This window comes from Podarcis muralis, chromosome 1, assembly GCF_964188315.1.
Source record: "Podarcis muralis chromosome 1, rPodMur119.hap1.1, whole genome shotgun sequence".
NCBI lineage: Eukaryota > Metazoa > Chordata > Lepidosauria > Squamata > Lacertidae > Podarcis > Podarcis muralis.
In genome coordinates this window covers 9,193,494-9,206,017 of record NC_135655.1, presented here as the reverse complement: position 1 = coordinate 9,206,017, position 12,524 = coordinate 9,193,494, and positions in this window count along the sequence as shown.

The window sequence follows — 12,524 nt, the reverse complement described above, 5'->3', positions numbered from 1 at the left end:
CTCTGTGAGGTGAGTGGGGCTGAGAGACTTCAGAGAAGTGTGACTAGCCCAAGGTCACCCAGCAGCTGCATGTGGAGGAGCGGGGAAGCGAACCCGGTTCACCAGATTACGAGTCCACCGCTCTTAACCACTACACCACACTGGCTCTCCATACAGTGTAGACAATACTGAGTGAGATGGACCAATGGCCTGACTCAGAGGGCAGCTTCCTGTGTTCCTATGTGGAGCAGCTGCTTTGCACACAAGTCTCAGGTTCAGTTTCCAAGATTTCCAGGCAGACCTGGGAAATATCTCTTGCCAGAAACCCTGGGAATCTGGTGGCAGTCACAGTAGACAAAGGTGAGCTGGATGGAGCCAGGATCTGATTCCTATGCTCTTCAGGACTGCCATTAGCACCCATATCCTTAGGCAGGAGATCACTACCCCTTGCAGATACCTATCCTTCCATTTTTTAAAGGCTCCCCCTCACCTGCCAAAGGGCAGCAAGCAGGGAGCATTCCTGGCCTGGAAGCTGAAGTGGCCAATGTGTCTATTTCAGGCATAGGCAAAGTCGGCCTTCCAGATGTTTTGGGACTACAACTCCCATCATCCCTAGCTAACAGGACCAGTGGTCAGGGGTGATGGGAGTTGTAGTCCCCAAACATCTGGAGGGCCGAGTTTGCCTATGCCTGGTCTATTAGTTTATTTTGCTGGAAGTAGTGTGGTGCAGTGGTTAGAGCGCTGAGCTAGGGCCTGACTGACTAGGCTTGACTTTGCACTGCTCATTGTCTCTTAGCCTAACCTACCTCACAGGGTCGTTGTGAGGATAAAATGAGTTGGGGAGGGAGGGGAGAAACATGCAGGATGCCTTGAGTTCCTTGGACGAAAGGTGCAATATAAATGCAGTGATAAATAAGCAATAATATTTTTAAAAAACAAAACTGTAGCCTCTGTAGAAATGAGCCAAGGAATAATTGTATGGGTTTGTTCCTGTAGCTTAAAACCTGTAACCTAGGACTCGGCTACACTAGTAAAAAAAATATTTTAAAAACATTATAAATGTGTTATAACAGTGTGACACCAGATGGCGCTGTAGAGCTGAAATCAGAACTGTATGAAATTTTCCATTGTGAAATTTTCCATTGTAAAACGTTCTCCCCCCCAAGAGCATTTTCAGAGCGTTTTTTTTATAGCTGTGTAGATGCAGCCCTAGAAGACAAGCCTTCCTCCCTGTAAAAATAAAACCAAATTAAATTAAAAACCTTAAGTCGTTTTGATTAAGCAGGCTGTGGCAAAAGGATGTTTGGATTCATTTTGACATCGGTTGGGAGCCACCACACAAAACAGACAGCTTTGGCTACAAGGCCTCTTTTTCCAGGAGATGTCCTCTTTTTCATGGGCAGAGTCGTCGTGGCAATCCATGGTTAAAAGTAAAGTAAAGGTAAAGGTACCCCTGCCCGTACGGGCCAGTCTTGCCAGACTCTAGGGTTGTACGCTCATCTCACTCTATAGGCCGGGAGCCAGCGCTGTCCGCAGACACTTCCGGGTCACGTGGCCAGCGTGACAAGCTGCATCTGGCGAGCCAGCGCAGCACACGGAACGCCGTTTACCTTCCCGCTAGTAAGCGGTCCCTATTTATCTACTTGCACCCAGAGGTGCTTTCGAACTGCTAGGTTGGCAGGTGCTGGGACCGAGCGACGGGAGCGCACCCCGCCGCGGGGATTCAAACCGCCGACCTTTCGATCGGCAAGTCCTAGGCGCTGAGGCTTTTACCCACAGCGCCACCCGCGTCCCTGTATGGTTAAAAGTAGAAGTCGGCAAATGTGTCCTCTTTTTTTAGCTATTCAAAATATGGCAACCCAAGATGCTGCAATAAACATTTCCAGGGGGGTTGGACTAGATGATCCTTAGGGTCCCTTCCAACTCTATGATTCTATGATTTTAAAGGGCCACAAGACTCTTTGGGGTCCTCCAGGTGTCCAATTTATTCAGCACTCATCCAGATTTGCCTTTGCGAAGCTTAGACGGTCTACGATCTTTGCTGAGCATTTTGTTCTGATTTGTTTACATGACAACGAACATTCATCCTGATTTGCCTGAGGAGTACTGTTTGCACTTTTAATCATCTGTGCATCCCACACTTTGCTTTGCTTTTTTTAAAAAATGCATTATTATTTTATTAAATGATAAAACAGACAGTACATATGAAAAAAAAGGAGGACAGACATTGACAACAACCAAAAAAATAGTATGACTTCAGTACAAGGAGTTTGGGATGATAAAATGAAAAAGCTATTTAAAAAATCAGGAGAAAATGAAGTGAATATAGTTATAAAGTTATAAATGAGGTGCAGAAACACAACATTGAACGGAAAAGGGAGGAAAGGGGAACACACCAGACCTCGGCGCAGGCAGCTCTTTTCCTAGAAAAATAGGACTGGTCTTGCCTGTTTACAGATGCCCACAAATAAAATAATATTTCAAAGGGCTCTGCCACCAGTGTGGCTGCATTGCCATAGTTAATAACTAACCTCCAAATACGTAAAACCGGAAATATCAGTATCACCCTTAGCTGCGTGAAGATTACAGGTCAATTTCTTTGAGACAGCAATGAACTTTCTTGAACTGTTATAGAGGCATTTTTCCATCCCTCATCCCACACTTAGCAATGCATTTTCTTGTCACTTTCAAATTGAAAAAAGGAAAAAAATCCGGTCTTTTTCAAAAGCAGACTTGTTGGCGCTAGGGAAACGTAGCGCTTGAGTGCGCCAAACTAACGTTCCCTGGCGCACTGGAATTCCCAGCCCTCTTCACTCCACAAAGTTATGATACTGACAATCTGGAGGCCTCCTCCTTTGTCGGATTAGTTGCTAATGCAAAAATAAATAAATGTGGGGGTCTGCCGCTGTATACGAACATGCGCGTGGGGAGGGCTGCCAAGCTAGGTCTTTGACCCGGGTGAAATAAAGCCTAGTTTCTTCCCTGCCTGCAGTCAGGAGACCCAAGCAATGTTGGTGGTGATGGCGGCAGATGGGACACCCACCATGTTTGCTCGGAAAGAACTGATAACCTCCCCCTTTCCTCAACGCTCGCTTATTAAAGATGACCTTTCGCCTCTCTAAAATTTCAAAGCTGGCATTCTGAGGGCTGAACAGACTGTGCGCCATATGTAATGTGACCTCGCTCTCTGTTGTGCTGGAGCGTTGATGGCACCACTAATGGGGGGTGAAAGGTCCTCCCTCTCTCCTTCTTGCTCTCTCTCTCTCTCTCTCTCTCTCTGCAACTCTCCCTGACTCACCAAGTCTGAATTAAGGTTATCTCCCTCCCCTTCCCCAACAGGCCAGCTTCATTGAACAAATGGAGGGGCCTGTCTGGAAGCACTTAAAAATATATTTTTTAAAAAGGAAAAAAAAAGTGGCATGCTGGTTTGCTTCTCATCACAGCTCAATGACAAGAGTGCGCAACATGGCCTGGACTGGGGTGGGGTGGGGGTGGGGGTGGGGATATTTGTTTTCTCGCAGGATGCAAAGAGCGTTAAGTCAACAAGGCCTCCGATGCAAATCTCAAAGAGCATTCAATCAGGCATCCCTGGGAGCGGCTGGCTCGGGAGAGAATGGATTAAACAAATCGCAAGATCCAGGTGTGTCGCTATACCATTTTTGTTTTTTGCTGTTGTTGTTTTGCAGGAGAAAGAAGTCTGTGGATGAAAGCAGGCTGAGACACCCTTGCTCGGTTTAAACTCTGAAACGGTTAGCAAAGGAAATGAAGGGAGAGAAAAGAAAAGAAAAGCATTCGTTGCCTTGACCCTTCTTTTATCCATCCATTCAGATTTAGGTAAAAGTTAAAGGACTTCTGGACAGTTAAGTCCAGTCAAAGGCGACTATGGGGTTGAGACACTCATCTCACTTTCAGGCCAAGGGAGTCAGCGTTTGTCCACAGACAGTTTTCCAGGTAATATGGCCAGCATGATTAAACTGCTACTGGCGCAATGGGACACCGTGATGGAAACCAGAGCGCATGGAAACGCCGTTTACCTTCCTGCCACAGTGGTACCTATTTATCTACTTGCACTGGCGTGCTTTTGAACTGCTAGTTTGGCAGGAGCTGGGGCAGAGCAACGGGAGCTCACCCCGTCGTGGGGATTCAAACCGCCGACCTTCCAATCTGCAAGCCCAGGAGGCTCAGGGGCAATGCTCTCAGTATGACTGACACAGGGCAAGTTCATTGATTTCATTGGGTCTATTTTGAACATGATTATCATTCGGCTGTCACCCTAGATCTTGAATGGGATTTCAAGTCCATCTAAGTCAGTCACTGGTTCAGGCTGAAATAAAAACAACAAGAATAGCATTTATATTGCACATTTCAAGTATTCTGACTATGTTATATTATTATGGTATGGGACGCGGGTGGCGCTGTGGGTAAAAGCCTCAGCGCCTAGGGCTTGCCGATCGAAAGGTCGGTGGTTCGAATCCCCGCGGCGGGGTGCGCTCCTGTTGTTCGGTCCCAGCGCCTGCCAACCTAGCAGTTCGAAAGCACTCCCGGGTGCAAGTAGATAAATAGGGACCGCTTACTAGCGGGAAGGTAAACGGCGTTTCCGTGTGCTGCGCTGGCTCGCCAGAGCAGCGATGTCACGCTGGCCACGTGACCCGGAAGTGTCTCCGGACAGCGCTGGCCCCCGGCCTCTTGAGTGAGATGGGCGCACAACCCTAGAGTCTGGCAAGACTGGCCCGTACGGGCAGGGGTACCTTTACCTTTACCTTTTTATATTATTATGGTAATGATAATAATTACCATATTGGTAATTATAATTTTGGTAATTATAATTTTGGTAATTATAATTACCATTATGGTAATGATAATTGCCAACAAAGGTCCGTATAGTTAAAGCTATGGTTTTCCCAGTAGTGACGTATGGAAGTGAGAGCTGGACCATAAAGAAGGCTGAACGCCGAAGAATTGATGCTTTTGAATTCTGGTGCTGGAGGAGACTCTTGAGAGTCCCATGGACTGCAAGAAGATCAAACCGATCCATTCTGAAGGAAATCAGCCCTGAGTGTTCACTGGAAGGACAGATCCTGAAGCTGAGGCTCCAATACTTTGGCCACCTCATGAGAAGAGAAGACTCCCTGGAAAAGACCCTGATGTTGGGAAAGATGGAGGGCACAAGGAGAAGGGGACGACAGAGGATGAGATGGTTGGACAGTGTTCTCAAAGATACCAGCATGAGTTTGACCAAACTGCGGGGGGCAGTGGAATACAGGAGTGCCTGGCGTGCTCTGGTCCATGGGGTCACAAAGAGTCGGACACGACTAAACGACTAAACAACAACAATAATTACTATTAATTAGACCTGTTAAGATAAGATGCCTGTTACCTAAAGGTCTCCAAGTGACTTACAATACATTTAAAAACATAGAATTGTAGAGTTGGAAGGGACCCTGAGGATCATCTAGTCCAACCCCCAGCAATGCAGGGATATGCAGCTGTCCCGGGGATTCGAACCTGCAACCTTGGCATTATCAGCACCACGCTGTAACCTACTAAGCTATCCAGGTCTAAACATAAATACATCAGAACATTAACAGAATACAGACAACACAGAAACACACAATTTATTTGCACTATTTCTATATGGCTTAATAGGTAAAACAAATCTCTAAGCAGTGTACAAAAAACTAAAGCAACAGACCACTTAAACAACAACAAATATTACAAAAATGCACATTAATTCTAAGTTACTAATCATTATAAATCAGTATTGATTCATTTTCCTTCCAACACCCCTCCTCTCTTAGCTTCCTGGCTCTCACCCAGGACTCTACCCATCCAGCAAGCCTGGGTCTCTCTCAGGGTCCAAACTCGCTCTCAGAGGACCCACAAAAACCTCACAAAGAGGAAGATTCCTGGAACCAGCTGACATCGCCCAGAGCTACAATTCTCAGAGCGGCTTAAGAATCCATCGCTCTTCCTGGGAAAACTCTGGAAAAAGTAGCTCTTCTGTATTTTGGGAAAAACATTTATTCAAAAGTTACAATACAATACATTTTCAGTCAATATATTCCCTCTACAGACATATCTGTGATCATGGTGGCATTAAAATAGCCTGTTCTTCTTCAATAAAAGAGAAAAAGGGAGACCAGATTGTGTCAGAGACATCTTTTTTGGAGATGCCTTTGGTTAGTTGCTGGTGATATGTGAGGTGTTCTGATAGAGCACTCCAGATGTTATTAACCCAAGCCTCTACCTTGGTTCTTGAACGCCTTGCGACTCGAGCGTTTTGGCTCCCAAACGCCGCAAACCCGGAAGTGAGTGTTCCGGTTTGCGAACGTTCGTTGGAACCCGAACATCTGATGCGGCTTACATGGCTTCCGATTGGCTGCAGGAAGCATGCCTTGGTTTTCGAATGTTTTTGGAAGTCAAAAGGACTTCCGGAAAGGATTCCATTCACGAACCAAGGTACGACTGTATTGGTGTATTAGAGGTTTCCTTCCATTGTTGGGCAAAAACTAGTCTAGCTGCTGTGAACAGGAAGGAAAACGTAGCTCTTTCAGGGGCTTCTCCTAACAAAGCTCAGCACCCTTAACATGCGACAGTTCCCAGATTTCTTTTGGCTGTCTAAAGTGGGATCAGTGTTTTAACCAGGGGTGTCAACTTGAATGAAATACAGTGGATGCTCAGGTTGCGAACGTGATCCATGTGGGATGCATGTTCGCAACCCGCAGCGGTGCATCTGCGCATGCGCAGGTTGCGATTCAGCGCTTATGTGCCAAGTGTGATTTAGTGCTTCTGCGCATGCGCGACTGCCGAAACCCAGAAGTAACCCGTTCCAGTACTTCCGGGTTTTGGTGGGTCCGTAACCCGAAAAAACGCAACCTGAAGCGTCTGTAACCCGAGGTATGACTGTATTGTGCACATGACACAGTGCACAAACACCATTTGAGTGGCAATGCCCATCGACATTGCAGGGTCCCAGCCCCCTCAAATATTTTATTGTGAGAGCTGAAGCCCCCACGGTCCCTAGGAATTGGGTCCTGTGGTTTTAACTCTATGGTATGAATGTAGCCCAATGCCAGGGTCGGCCCAAGACATTCGGCCACCTGAGGCGAACCACAAAATGGCACCCCCACCCACCATCAGGGAAGAAGGGGCAAGTGAAGATGGACATGGGGAACAAGGGTGGGAGAAGACTGTCAGTGCCTCTTATTCACCAAGAGGCCGCTGTAGAGGAGGCATTGAGGGGGCTGCCAAGGTAGGCAGCTGATCTGACCCCCAAGGAGCATGTCATAGCCGTTGCTGCCACCAGGAGGCGATAAATTCCTTGGAGGCTAGTTCTGCTGTCCCTGTGGATTCTGTAGTCTGAGGCAGTCACCTGACCATGCCACATGGGTGGGCCGGCCTTGCCTAAAGCCGAATAAATCCAGCACAAACTATAGGCACTCTTATTGTGTCAAAAGCATGTTGCAGAGCACACACACGCCCCTCAGCACAACCATCTGGAAGACACTACAGGATAGGTGCTTCTGCAGACCCTCCAAGTTTCCCTATTTTTGAGGGACGGCCCTGGATTTACAGAAGCCGCCCTGGTTTTCTGATTTGATTCCGGAATGTCCCGCTTTTCTTCGGCGAATTGTTGGCGGGTATGGAATTGTGCAATCCTGGAGCCAACGAGATGAGTAACTATGCAACCTTTAGAAGACATCTGACGGCAATCCCATACAGGGAAGTTTTAAGATGCTTAACATTTTATTATGTTTTTATGTTTGTTGGAAGCCACCCAGAATGGATGGGGCAACCCAGTCAGATGGGCGGGGTATAAATAATAAAATGATGATGATGATGATGATGATGATGATGATGGAGGAACAGGACATTGCTATTTTCATCGGAGAAATGTTGGAGGGTATGCTTATGTAAGAACTTGCAGGTGATTTAAGAGGACTTTCTCCCATGTGTCTATAGTAGCATTAAGGTACAAATGTTAAGCTCTGGAATTAATGCTTTAACACAGGGGTAGGCAACCCAAGGTCCAATTACCTTCTCAATCCGGGCCATGGATGGTCCGGGAATCAGTGTATTTTACATGAGTAGAATGTGTGCTTTTATTTAAAATGCATCTCTGGGTTATTTGTGGGGCATAGGAATTCGTTCATTTCCCACCACCACCCCCCAAAAAATGTAGTCCGGCCCACCACATGGTCTGAAGGACGGTGGACCGGCCCATGGCTGAAAAAGGTTGCTGACCCCTGATTTACCAGGACCCTCACTTTCCTCTCCTGATGCTGCCTTGCAACGTAAAGGTAAAGGGACCCCTGACCATTAGGTCCAACCAACTCTGGGGTTGCGGCGCTCATCTCGCTTTATTGGCCGAGGGAGCCGGCGTACAGTTTCCGGGTCATGTGGCCAGCATGACTAAGCTGCTTCTGGCAAACCAGAGCAGTGCACGGAAACGCCGTTTACCTTCCCGCCGGAGTGGTACCTATTTATCTACTTGCACTTTGATGTGCTTTCGAACTGCTAGGTTGTCAGGAGCAGGGACCGAGCAACGGGAGCTCACCCCGTCATGGGGATTCGAACCGCCGACCTACTGATCCGCAAGCCCTAAGCTCTGTGGTTTAACCCACAGCGCCATCCGCGTCCCTTGCAGCATAGATACACTTTATTTCCGACTTTTCCCTGCCACTTCTATGAGCAGAGCACCATAGATCTATTTCCGTACAGAGATGCCCCAAAGCTCAACCCCCACCCACCACCCAACGCAGTTTTCCAAGGCATAAAAACACACCCTCCTCTACCTTCATCCCCCCCCACCTCCCTATCACAAACAGGAAAAATGGGGGGGGGGGACTGTCTCGCACCGCTTTGGGCAGACAGGAGATCAAAGGCGTCAAGGGGGACTCAGCAGACAGATCGGTTCCTTTTAGTGCGCAATATTATTAGCAGAGCAATCCGCATTTTCACGGGGCATTTGTTTTTGTTGCTCTCCAGCCGCCTCCCCTCCAATTTCTCAGCATAATGGAATTTGCAGTAACCTGACACACGGATAAGAGAGACTTTCATGAGGGCTCCCCCCCCCAACCCCCACTTTGCAAAATAAGATAATGCATTTCGAATTAGGTTTTAGCAAAGCCTGTAGACAAATTGGGCCACGAGCGCCTGCTGGATTGATCACCACTGGGCGGGGCTGGGAAAGAACTCTTTCTTGGCAATTTGGGGTGCAAACATGCGCAGAGTTTTTCCTGGGAATGGGCCTGAGTTAGGGCCATAGGAAGCCGCTTATACAGTCATACCTCAGGTTACAGCCGCTTCAGGTTGTGTTTTTTCGGGTTACGCACCTGCCGAAACCTGGAAGTACCGGAACGGGTTACTTCCGGGTTTTGGCGGTCGTGCAGGCGAAGAAGAGCAAATCGCACTTTGTGCATGCGCAGAAGTACTGAATCGCAACCCGCGCGTGTGCAGATGCGCCGCTGCAGGTTGCAAACGTGCATCCTGCACAGATCACATTCGCAACCCAAGTGTCCACTGTACTGAGTATAGCTCAATATTGTCTACTCCTGAATGGCAGCAGGGAGTCTCTCCCAGCCATACCTGAAGACGCCAGGGATTGAACCCATGAGCTTCTGTACGCAAGGCGGATGCTCTGCCACTGAGCTAGGAAGCTGCTTTATACAGAGTCACACCATTGGTCCATGTAACTGGGTATTGACTGCACTTAAGAACATACAAACATAAGAAGAGTCTGCTGGATCAGGGACCGTGCTTTCGATAAATTAGCTCCACACTTCAAAAAAAAGGGTGGGGCCGAAAGGCCATGCAATTATGCATGTGTGTTATTAGATTACTTATTGGTTTTATTCTGTGTTTTTATGTTGCAAACAGCCCTGGGATCTTTGGATGAAGGGCAAGTGTGTTAGTTAGTTAGTTAGTTAGTTAGTTAGTTAGTTAGTTAGTTAGTTAGTTAGTTAGTTAGTTAAACAAACAAACAAACAAACAAACAAACAAACAAACAAACCAACCAACCAACCAACCAACCAACCAACCAACCAGCTTGGTTCAGCCTCCTGTTCTTACAACGGCCTAACCAGGTTCCTGTTGCGGAAAACCTCAAACCAGACCTGCCTGAGTCCTACCTGCGGTGGAGTTTGGTCCCTCAAATTTCAGAAGCCCCTCAAAGGGGTGGAAGGAAGAAGAAGCCCCGACAATAACAGACTGGCATAATAAACCACAAGAATTTGCTGAAATGGCGCAGTTGACAAATAGCCTGTGAGGCAATTCAAAACAAAAAATTATGGGGAAATGGGATAGATGTAAGATATATATTCAAAAATATAGTAAAGGTTTGCTGTCTATGCTAGCATTCAATTGACGTTGGAGAGAAATAGAGCTGAGAAACAAGATTAAGGGTACATATTTATATAGGAATGTATTAGATAAAATGTAAAGAAATATACAATAATAAGAGTACGTTCATTTGTAAAAAAAAGAATATGCAACGAGATTGATAGGAAGTCCTTAGTGTTGGTACAAATATTATTTTGAAATGGCTTTATGTCTTTCTTATTTCTTTTTTCTTTCTTTAGGTATATAAATTTGGTATATAAACTTTGTATACATGTTGGGAATTATAATATGCCCTGTAATGTAATATGATAATGTATACATATGTGACATAAGAACGTAAATAAAAAAACAAAAAATTTCAGAAGCCCCTGGTGCAATACTAAAATTTGAGGGTGGAGGGGCAGGTCTCTTGTGCTCTGTTTCACACTATTGTTGCAGCGCCCCCTGTGGTGCTGGTGCCCAGGGCGGCCGGACGGGTAGTGGTACCCTAAAGATGTCTCTTGGTCCTACAACACTCTGCCTGCCTGCGGCTTCCAGCAACTGGTATTCGGAAGCGTTCCTGCTTCTGACTGTGGAAGCACAGCGCAGCCATCGTAGCGAGTAGCTATGGAGAGCCTTCTCCGCCTCCATCATAGCTGTCAACCGTCCCTTATTTGGCGGGACAGTCCCTTATCCCAGCGCCGTGTCCCGCTGCTGTCCCTTATTGATGATGTCCCTTAAATTTCCCGGCTTTCAAAGGAAGCAGCTCCTCTCCCTCCCTCCCTCCCTGCCGGCCAGGGAGGAGGGAGGCTCCGACTGGGTTGCTTGGCTGCGTTGCTCACCCAATAAGGAGTCTAAGAACGACTGGGGGGTGGAGCTTGCATGCCTTGTGCCGATCAAATCGGCCGCGTTGCCTGGGGACCCGCCTTTGCTCAGCGCTTCCCAGCGGAGAGGTGACGGTGGTTTTCCTTGCTGCATCCCCTTTGCCGGGTTGCTGTGCTGTGGGAACCACCGCTTGAGGCTTCGTTTGGCTGCTGGCTGGGCTTTCTGCAGTTGGCTCGGAGGGGCTCAGAAGTTGAACATACCTGCGCTCAGAAAATCCCTTATTTTGGCTGCTGATCCCTTATTTTCGAGGCTGCTGGTCCCTTATTTTCAAATCTGTAAGTTGACAGCTATGGCCTCCATGTATTTGTCCCATCCACTTCTAAAGCCCTCAAGGTTGACGGCCATCCCTGCCTCCTTTAGAGAGTGAGTCCCAGGGTTCAGCTATGCTAACCCAGTACCATCCCAGGATTGTTGGAAGAATAAACTGGGATAACCCCATGGACATATTGACTAGGTCGGGGATGGGGGACATCCTCCAGATGTTGTTAACTCTCCTTCATCGGAGGTTTTTGAGCAGAGGATAAATGACCATCTGTCACAAATGCTTCAGCTGAATTTCCTGCTTTGCAGGGGGTTGGACTAGATGACCCCGAGGATCCCTTCCAATTCTACAACCGTATTGTTTTTAACACTTGATTGGGAGCCGCCCAGAGCGGCTGGGGAAACTCAGCCAGATGGGCAGGGTATAAATAATAAATTATTATAATATTATTACTATACGATGCTTTCTATCCAAATGTGGTTTTGGTTTCAGATGCAAAGTCTCTATGGGAGTATATTGTATTTAAAAATAGGGTATCAGAGTTTTTAGGAGGCTAACCAGGTTGGGTAGTGATGTATGGAAGTGAGAGCTTGACCATAAAGAAGGCTGATCACTGAAGAATTGATGCTTTTGAATTCTGGTGCTGGAGGAGACTCTTGAGAGTCCCATGGACTGCAAGAAGATCAAACCTGGTGTGGAATGCCTGGTGTGCTCTGGTCCAGGGGGTCACGAAGAGTCGGACACGACTAAACAGCTAAACAACAACAACCAGGTTGGGATAGCTGGGATAGCAGGCTTGTTGGTTTTTGAACGTCTTATGTAGATTTTTTCAATTTTGTTGTTCTGTATGGGACAATGACAATAAAGATTTGTATCGTATCGTATGATTCTATGATTCTAATTCTCAGCATCCCAGACTGTTGGCCAACCACATCTGGAGGTTTCCCATCCATGGTCTAAAAGCCAGAATGAATTTTAACCCAGTGCATTATGCACTGGGCCAGGACTAATAGGTCCAACCACTAGAAAAAGATTATGTGCAATAGCCCTGCCAAATTTCAATCAAGGTGTGACCCTT